This window comes from Neovison vison, chromosome 2 (assembly GCF_020171115.1).
Source record: "Neovison vison isolate M4711 chromosome 2, ASM_NN_V1, whole genome shotgun sequence".
NCBI classification, from domain to species: domain Eukaryota; kingdom Metazoa; phylum Chordata; class Mammalia; order Carnivora; family Mustelidae; genus Neogale; species Neogale vison.
The window spans coordinates 6,849,781-6,857,852 of NC_058092.1; the positions used below are offsets into that span (position 1 = coordinate 6,849,781).

The 8,072-nt window shown below is 58.4% G+C and overlaps 1 long non-coding RNA gene across 1 annotated transcript; it reads right to left on the reverse strand.

The window, feature by feature from the left end:
• Positions 1–2,429: 2,429 nt before the first annotated feature.
• Positions 2,430–7,625, reverse strand: LOC122898572. The gene is made up of 3 exons (XR_006383007.1): positions 7,601–7,625; positions 2,985–3,024; positions 2,430–2,852 (listed from the first exon to the last, which is right to left on the reverse strand). It is a non-coding gene; the product is annotated as an uncharacterized LOC122898572 (long non-coding RNA).
• Between the last annotated feature and the right edge of the window lie 447 nt (positions 7,626–8,072).

An 8,072-nucleotide genomic window follows, 5' to 3' on the forward strand; every position in this document is an offset into this window, starting at 1 on the left:
CGGCACCATTTTTGTAAAATTCTGGGAAATGTAAATGAATTTATAGTAATTAACAAACAACAACAACAAAACAAACCCCCACCCAGAGCTGTGGCCTGAACTCAGCTCCCCGCCCCCAGCCAATCCCTGAGAGGGGACGACCCTCTCCCTGTCACTTGCCACTCCTGGCCCACATCTGAGGGCGCTGCTGTCTTCACTTGCCGCCTCCTGCAACTCAGACCTGGACCATGTCCCCCTCACCCGCCACCCCCACCCCACATCCCCCCAACTCCCAGTGGGCCCTGAGGCGGGACAGCCCCTCTCTCCCAGAGCTGGCTCCTCCTGGGAGGGTGACTTCGGGGCTGGCTGCCCACCCCTCTCCCATTTCCCATCCTCAGCTGAAGTTTGATGAACTGAAATTGGGCCTCTGTTCCAACTGTGTTTTCTTTGTTCTCAATGAATGAATATTGGGTTTTGTAACTAGAAATAGATCTATAACAGACCGGTAGTTACCCAGGGCTGGAGCAGAGGAAGGATAGATTCAAAGGGACTCAAGGAATCCGGGGGAGTGATGGGAACGGTCCCCATCCTGAGAGACAGTGTTTCAAGGGTGAATACGTTTGTCAAAACTCAGCCAAGGGGCCCCTGGGTGGTTCATGGGTTAAGCTGCTGCCTTCGGCTCAATCCCAGGGTCCTGGGATCGAGCCCCGAATCGGGCTCTCTGCTCAGCAGGGAGCCTGCTTCCTCCTCTCTCTGCCTGCCTCACTGCCTACTTGTCATCTCTCTCTGTCAAATAAATAAAATCTTCAAAAAAACAAAAACAAAACTCAGCCAACAGGATACTCCAGATGGATGCAGTTTGCACTACATGAATTATAGCCCTAAAGGTTTATTATTTTTTTTTAAAGAAGAGGTTTTTTAAAACTATCATTGTCGGGGCGCCTGGGTGGCTCAGTGAGTTAAAGCCTCTGCCTTCGGTTCAGGTCATGATCCCAGGGTCCTGGGATCAAGCCCCGAATCGGGCTCTCTGCTTAGTAGGGAGCCTGCTTCCCTTCCTCTCTCTCTGCCTGCCTCTCTGCCTACTTGTGATCTCTGTCTGTCAAAGAAATAAGTAAAATATTAAAAAAAAAAACCAAAACTATCATTGTCTCAGATGCGTGGCCCCCAACTTAATTAAAGGGACGTGGTGGCAGGCAGAATAATGCACGGCCCCCGAAAATGTCTGCACCCTCATTCCTGGAGCCGCTGGACTCGGAGAGGTCGGAGGTGCCGCGCTGCTGGCCGTGAAGATGCAGAAGGGTCACAAGCCAAGACGCGTGGGCCTGTCTGAGCAGCTGGCAAGGGCCAGGAATGGATTCTCCCGTGTCCTCCAGAAGGAATGCAGCCCCGACTCCTGGACTGAGCTGAGCCCTGTGAGAGCCCTGTGACACATCTGACCTGAGGGACTGTCACATGGGGCACGTGTGTGGTTTCAAGCCACGCACTTTGTGGCTCCTTGTTACTGTGGCTGCAGGGGTCTAACCCGGACCTTCCCCCAGTGTTCGTATGGACGCAGCCATCCCTGCACTTGAGCTGGTTTTCTCTCTCACCGGCTGTGGAGGTGAGGCCCAGAGCTCCTGTGACCTTGTCAGGCCACCGGCTCTGGCCCCCCAGCCCAGAGCCAGCCCCCTGCTGAGGGCTCCTCCCTACCCCCCCCCACTCCCGGCACCTGCCTGACTGCGCACACCTGCTCCGTCCACGCTCTTATCCTCCGCCTGCATGTTCCAGGTGCAACGTTCCCCTGGCGCTGCCCTCTCCTTCTCCTGAGGACTGGACACTGCCACTGGCTGGGACTCCGCTCGGACCGCAAGCCCCCAACCCCCCACGTGGAAACACCCTCTCCCCAGAAAGGCAGCTTGGTCATGAGAAACTGATGAAGACGGCATCTCTCCAGCCGGTGAAGCATCCGACGGCTGCTGGAGAGAGAGCTCTGCACGTGCCGGCCTGGACGGACGTCGCCTCACCACCCACGGTCTGCCTCTGGAGAAATCAGGTAGAGGCAGGTCAGCAAGGCAAACCCCAGAGCAAACCTCCGCCGTCCGCCCTCACACCACGGCCCTGGACGACCTGCTCTTCCTCTTGTGCCTCCGTTCCTTCAGCTGTGTAAGGGGGACAAGGACGTTTGGTCCCTAACCTGGGATCCCTACCTCATAGCACTGAAAAGGAGACAGGCAGGCCGTGTGCCCGGTTCACAGCACTGTGTGTCATTCTTCATCAATAAAAAAGCAGATGCCACTTGCAGAATGGCATATGAAGAGGCTGGCTTTTTTTTTTTTTAACATTTTATTTATTTATTGGACAGACAGAGATCACAGGTAGGCAGAGAGGCAGGCAGAGAGAGAGGAGGAAGCAGGCTCCCCGCCGAGCAGAGAGCCCGATGTGGGGCTCGATCCCAGGACCCTGAGACCATGACCCAAGCCGAAGGCAGAGGCTTTAACCCACTGAGCCACCCAGGCGCCCCGAGGCTGGCTTTTTGTACACAGTTAAAGACCTGAACATATTTGGGGAATGCACTGAAGAAGCAAACCAGGAAGCAGAGCTAGCCTTAGTGGTATGAGGTCCGTGCCGCGACACAGCCCCCCACACTCAGAAGGGCCCCACGCTCCACTACTGGTCTGCTGTGCCATCTTGAAAATCTTCATTATTTTTGAACCTGGGGCCCACCTTTTCGTTTTGCACGATTACCTAGCCGGTGCTGGCAGGAAGGGACTCCCACCGGACAGCGGCGGTGGCTATCCTCGGGAATCAGGACGGAGGCACGTGAAAGACACAAGGATCTCCGGTAAACTTCCGGGCAGTCTCCGTGTGTCCAAGCGCTCCAGCTTCGGTGGTTTCTGTGTGCACATCCAGAAGGTGAGAGGAGGAGTTCGGGGACAATCCAGCCGCCCCGTGGAAAGAAGGCGGGCTCGGAAAGGACGGAGCTGGGTGGAATTCTACCTCTACCAGTGAGCTGCTGGTCCACTCACCTTGGAAAAATTAATTACTCTGCCAAGACTCCGTTTCCTCCTGGAAAAAGGCAGAAACAAAAACAAACATTTAGGAATTGCTTCCTGCCTCTCAGAAGCTGTTGGGGGCTGGGAAGAGTCCATAGTGTACAGGAGCCTTGTCTGTTTCACCGGCAACAAACCAGCGCTTGTTACTTCGGGAGCGTGACTGGGGAGGGGAGGGGAAGAGCACAGGAGGACAGGCAGGTGAGAAAGACCCTGGGGTCGGAAGCCTCGGCTGAAATGTGCCAGGTGAGAAAGTGGGAGAATCCAGCTCAGACCAGCATCAGCCAGAGAGGCCCTGGGCAGGGAGAGGTGAGGAACCAGCCTGGTTGTGCCAGGATCTTGGAAGCCCTCCAGGCGGGACTTGGCTAGACCATTTGTCCCTGTGCCTCTCCTCCAGCTTACCCAACTCACTCCGCTCGGCCCCAGCCCCAAAGATGGGGAGCCTGGGACGTGGGCCCCTGTCGCTAGGGGACAGGTAACTGGGCTAGGTGTTCGGAACGAGCAGCTGTTCCGTGGGTGAGGACAAGTGGGCAGGGGCAGCAGCCGAAGATGGAGGGGCAGGTGCAGACCCACTGGGACCAAAGCCCAACATCAGGAGACAAGCAGGCATAAGTTTGGGTCTCACTTTGGGTCCCACTGTCTGCATGGTCACTAGACCCCGAGGGGCCTTCTGCAGCCCCGCAGCCCTGCAACTCCACTCCTGGGGGTGTGCTGGGGGCTCCTGGGGAGACTTTCCAACACTCTCACTTCCCGCCCTTATTCTCAGCATCTCCTCCCCCTCTCCTCTGTCAGCCAATAAGCTTGCTCCCCACCGCACAGAACAAAACCCACAAAACCCAGGCCAGAGGTGGATGGACTCGCAGGTTATAGCACCCGCCTGTGGACAAGCTTCCCTGCCCCTGCCCTCCTGCCTGTGGCTGGACTGTCCACACAGCACTCCAGGGCTGGCCCCTCCACCGGCGCCCAATCGCCCCCCTCCTACCCCCACCCCACCATTTCCCACCAGACCGTTCCTCCGTTATCGGAAGACACCTTCCTTTAGGGTGTATGGCATTCACTGAGCTACTCTTTCTGCTTTTAGGAGGGTTTGAAATTTTCAAAATATCCATTTGAGGGACTACTACCCTCTCTGCCTCCTCCCCTTCCTTCCTTTCCTCCTTTACAATTCAGTCCAAAGGGCACAGGGCAGGGGGCAGGGGGTAGGGGGAAGAAAAGGACCCACCAGCAGCTCCCCTGGGTGGCCAGGTGAGGGTGTCGGACCCCAGGCCTGGTGAGGAGGTATCAGAGCCCGAGGGAATGAGAAAAGAGAGGGAATCCTTGCCTGGGGTCAGTAACCCAGAGAGTCAGAAAGGGAACATGTGGGGTGAGGACAGCAGCTGCCTGACAGGGGGGGGGGATGTGGAGCCCAAGCAGGGTGAGGGGGACACTTGGTCTGCTGACCCCCTACCCTGCTTTGCTCTCCGTAGTACCACCCACCTTGCAAGGTATTATAAATGTATTTGTTTCTTATCTCTAAACCATCTGCCCCGGCCCCCACCTGAATGTTCTGGACGCAGGGACGTTTGTCACAGTATCCTCGGGTCACAGGACCGTGTCTGGTGGCCTTTGACACGTGCTGAATGGGCGAGTGAAACTCAGAGCCCCGCCCCTTGATGGTGGCACAGACCACGAGGTTTGGCAACACCTGCAGCGTGGCAGGGAGGAGGGAGAAGTGAACCGTGAGGCGGGTTTCTGCTTTGGCCACGGGGTCAAGAGGGACCACGTTCACTGAGGCAGGAAGGAAGTCAAGGACTTGGCTAGGTTGGGCGGGAAGCTGGGTTGGGGTCCCATTCGGTTGGAGGGGACTGCCAGCCTCCCCGGCTGGGAGCGCACAGGGCTGCAGGGGAGGCGCTGGAGAGCTGGGAGGGAAGCCCTGTGGCGAGGGGAGACTCAGCTGCCAGAAGACCCAGAACCGCGAGGAGTGGGCGGGCTGGCGAGAGGCGTGGGGGCCCGGCCTGCGCTGCCTGGCCCCAAGCCCGGCCGAAAAGCGGCTCTGGAATCATCTGCCTCTCGCGTGCAGGAACGGAGAAGGAAGAGGAAGCATCGAGAAACACACATTTACAGCAAAATGAGCTTGCCGCCGCCGTCCAGCAAACCAGCAGCAGCCCAAGCGCAGGCACGCGAGGGTTTCCGCGCTCGCCCCCAGCCCCGGAGGAAGCTGGGCAAGAAGGAAAGGGAACTCCGTGGGCACAGATCGTCAGCTTGGCACAGTCCCGCCCGGCACAGCTTAGCCGAACGCGCGGCAGGAGCGCGGCCGGAGCGCGGCTGAGCGCGGCTGGGACAGTGGTGGCGTTGACGCCCCGCGGCCACTAGGTGGCGCCCGTGCTTCCCTGGAGCCCAACCAGGACGCCGCGAGGTCGGCGCCCCAGGCGGAACAGGGGCGGGCCGGCCGGGAGGCCCCGCCCCGAACTCCACCTCTGCCTCTCCGTCCGGTGCCGCCTGGCACCGGGTCCTGTCCTCCTGCGGGGTTGGGGGCAGCCCAGGGCCGGTGTGTGCGTGGTGCGGGGTAGGGGGGGTCGGTGTGCATCCAAAGCCGGCCTCCAGACCCAGCCTCCTACAGACTTTGCTTTAAATCCCTGTTCAGCCACTTAATACTGCCTGAACGTGAGCACGTGTCTTCACTTGCACCACCTGCAAAATGGGCGCATTATCCTGACCTCACAGGAGTGTTGTAAAGATTAAATTCGATGGTGATGGGGCGCCCCAGTGGCTCAGTGGGTTAAAACTTTGCCTTCAGCTCAGGGCATGATCTCAGGGTCCTAGAATCAAGGCGCACATCGGGCTCTCTGCTCAGTGGGGAGCCTGCTTCCTTCTCTCTCTCTGCCTGCCTCTCTGCCTACTTGTGATCTATCAAATAAATAAATAAAATATTTTTTAAAAAGATTAAATTAGATGGTGATGATAATACACATGTACTGAGCCCTAAGGGTCAGCATTGTTCTAACTATGTAACAGACCATTTACATATTTACATGTAACAGATCTTTTTTTTTCAATTTGAACTAATTTATTTTAGGTAGGCTCCACACCCAGTGTGGGGCTTGAACTCACGACTCTGACTGAGATCAGGAGTCCCAGGCTCCACAGACTGAGCCCACCAGGTGTGCCAAAGCTCCTCATTTTAATACTCCCTTTAGTGTGGAGTGGCTGGGGACAGAGGCTGGGTGTTCTCTACAAAGGAAAGCTGCATCCCGATGGCCCTGGGGTGCAGCTCAGGCCTGAGGGGGAATGGCTACCCAAAGTCGGCAGAAGGAGGCAGAGACGCCTCTGATGCCCAAGGCCCAGAGCCTCTCTTGTTTCCCAGCCTTTGGGCCTCAGAGGCAGCCGGTGGGGCAGAGCCCGCCCCCAACTCAGAGAGGAGCAGAGGGACCGGTGAGGCAGACCATGCCTCCTGGCCTGTCCACACCTGACTTCTGCTGTGGTCTGACAGCCCCAGGCTTCTGGGAAAGGCACCTCTGTCGTGGCCGGTGAGTGAAGGCCACAGCATGACACACTGTGGTTTCAGCCTCAGAGACTTAGGGGGAGCGGGGGGGGAGCAGTGCCTTCTCTGGAAGGTGACCAGGTTTGGTGGGCCTGGGAAAGTCCACTCGAGCGTTCTGTGGAACGTGGGAGGATGTCCAGAGGGAGCTGGAGGTAAAGAGGCAATGGTCAGGAAGGAGGTGGGTGAAGCTCCGGGCCAGGCCTCCAGTGAAGGCCTGGGAGAAACGAGGGCTGGGAGGGCCATCTCCCGCCTCGAGGACTCAGAGCTGTGAAAGCGAGGGCCGGGAAAGGCTTGGGCTGGAACTCGGTGGGGGGGTCCCCAGAAGTCCCGGTCGGCCCGCTGTGGTTTGTCCTGGCACGGGTGAGCTGGGTGAACTGGGCGCCACGTCCCGGAGCTGGGAGACCAAAGGTCCACGTGCAGGACTGGGTGGGGTGACCTTCGGAGAGTTCTCGCCCCACCTCACCACCCCACCCCGGTCTGCAGGCCTGGAGCCGGCCTCCCCTCCTCATGGATTCTCATTCTCATGCCGCCCCTCAGGCCCGAAACTACAGGATTGGGGCTACCACGAGTCCCAGGCCCAAAACGGAAAGAGGGTTCTGGACTCACCTGAAGATCTGAGTGCTTTGGGCCGTCAGCCAGCGGAGGTTACCGGTCCCTGATTTTACTGGGGGTCGATGCCCACCCCCCATGCCGGTCAGTTGGCTGACTGACTTCCCCTCCAGGGCACGCCCACCCCCTCCCTGACAAAGGGACCAGGGCGCTTGGGCCTACCCGCTCACATGTCGCAGGAAACCGAGTCTCAGGGGATGAGCCCTCAGAAGCCTTTTCTTACCACCAGCTTAGATGTGCTGAGATGAAGGAGCCAGAAACAGTGCTCCCCCCTGCCGTCCCCCCCCACCCCCTGCCCACTCACAGGCCCAGAACAAAAACATGCCACAAATAGAAATCAAAGTCTGAGAAAGAATCAAGGAGCCATGACCCGGCCGTGGGAAAGGCTGTGTGGTCTTGGCCAAGTCACTTAACTTCTCTGAGTCTATTTGCTCATCTGTAAACTAGGGGGGGATGGACTCACCTTGAGGAGCTGCTGTGAGCAGGTGAGCGCAGATGTAAAATGCAGATCACAGAGGCAATGCTGGGCCTGAAAACAGCCCCTGAAAATACAGCCCAAAGGACTCAACTGGACTGTCCACCTGCACTCCACTCCCCCACCGAACCCCGACAGCTCGGGCTGGGGCTGTCCCCTCGCCACTTTCCTGTAAGGCTGCGGGTGGAAGGGGGCTGCCGCATTCGCTGGGGAGAGGCTGGGGAGAGCCACTGCAGGCTTTGCTCTCGGGCTCCACTTCCTGTTTTTCTCCCCAACTGAATTTTGCACCACTGCTCTTTCCTCCGAGCAGGCTGGGGGGGATGGTGAGGTGAAGGCGGAGGCCTGCCTGGGAAGGAACCCTGGGGGTCAGAGGATCCCAGGGGGGCATCTGCCAAGCTATGGCCCCTGTGGTCTCCAGCTCAGAACAGATGCAGCTGGGTTGGGAGGAGCAGAGGGGGCC